This window comes from Oryzias melastigma, linkage group LG15 (assembly GCF_002922805.2).
Source record: "Oryzias melastigma strain HK-1 linkage group LG15, ASM292280v2, whole genome shotgun sequence".
Classification (NCBI taxonomy): domain Eukaryota; kingdom Metazoa; phylum Chordata; class Actinopteri; order Beloniformes; family Adrianichthyidae; genus Oryzias; species Oryzias melastigma.
This window is the reverse complement of record NC_050526.1, coordinates 30967955-30969559: the sequence shown is the minus strand read 5'-3', so window position 1 is coordinate 30969559 and position 1605 is coordinate 30967955.

The window sequence follows — 1605 nt, the reverse complement described above, 5'->3', positions numbered from 1 at the left end:
ATATATATGATCATATATTACCTTCAGGACACTAAAGAACAAATTATTTATGAAATATGATTCATTTTGTGGACCGTTTTAATACCTGGAAGTAAAACGACTCAATTTCTGAGGCTCAGCCTTTCACTCCTTGTCGGTCCCGCCCATTTCACGATGTCATCCTTGAGCCCGCCTCCCCAGCGAGAACAATAAAATCTTTTACAGCAGGAGCCGGCGCGCCGCGTAGGAGACACAGAAAAGAGAGTTATACGTTTTTTAATTGTGTTCAAATAAACGTTCCAACAGTTGGACCTATTACTTCCTTTAGACTAACATGACAATCTAATGCTCTACATTTGTCCGCGGATCACCTAATTTCTAAAGTGTTTGCATCACGTGACTGTCGGGTACGGTGGCCGTTTTGGTTCAGTTCCGCTCTCGCTTCGTTTCATATTCAGACTGAGGAATCTCAGAGAGAACAGAAGTTCAGCCCGAATGGAAACGAAGTGAAACTACATTAAAAATGGGTCCGAGAGCGGTTCTGGTACAGGAAGGTAGTTAACTCCTGACACAGCTCGGCTGTTTTTGTTGTAGTCTGGGGGCGGAGCTTGCAGCACAGACTCTTCCTGGAGGGAGCTGCTGGCATGGATCTTACGTCAGCACGATTCCATCCGCTCGTGTTCGTGGGTATGGGAGGGGCTGCTGCAGACAGTGCAGGTTTTTAAAGGATTACTCTTAGATGGATGAACGGATCAGAATATCGTTTGGGGTTCGTTATAGTGAGGAATGAACAGTAAGATGCATTTAAAACCTCAAAAAGGAGAATTTTCATGGTAGGAAACCCTTTAATAGAATCCTCCTGGAGCTGATGGATCACTGATCCTGAACTCTGACACACGACGCAGCAGCTGCACAAACATCAACACAAACATCAACACAATCTCGTTCCTGAATATCATCTTTGACAGTTTCTGTAAAAACAGAAATCCATCGACTGTTTCTGAGAAACTTGTAAATGTTTTGGTGAAAAACAGGAACGTCTGCCCCTTCTGGATCTTTGCAAAGAGGAAATGTTTATTTAGGGTCTAGGGTCAGAGGTCAAGGTTAGGACTGAAATGACCCAGGACTCCGCCTTCATTCCACCTCCCTTCATCATCTTTGCCATGTTCTGTAGTTAACCGGTGTTAGGGGTCAGAGGTCATTGACCTTCAGTCCTTCATCCCCAGCAGACCAGCAGGGCTCCACGTCTGCAGCATCTTCTCAGGTGGAGCCTGAAGAGTCTCTGCTGTCAGTCAGCTGAATGGCCGTGCCGAGTCGGCGCCGGCGCTCCGGTCTGTCGACGCTAACAGGAAGCAGTGATGTTTTAACAACAGTCGGTGTCGCTCTGAAAGATGTACCCGACCTCCCCGAAAGACCGCAGCCTCTCTGTAGCTGCCTGGAAAGAAAAGACGCCGCCGTCAGCCGGCGAGCCGCTTCATTAGTTAGGGAGGCTGCGGTTGGCTGTCAGAGCGGCGGCGGCGGCGGTGTTGTTGGGGGGGCGTGCTCATTAGGTATGAAGCACAGAAGCTGCGTCTCCGAGGAGCTATTAGCACGCTGCGTGTCATTTATCTGAGGCTGAACCCTTTA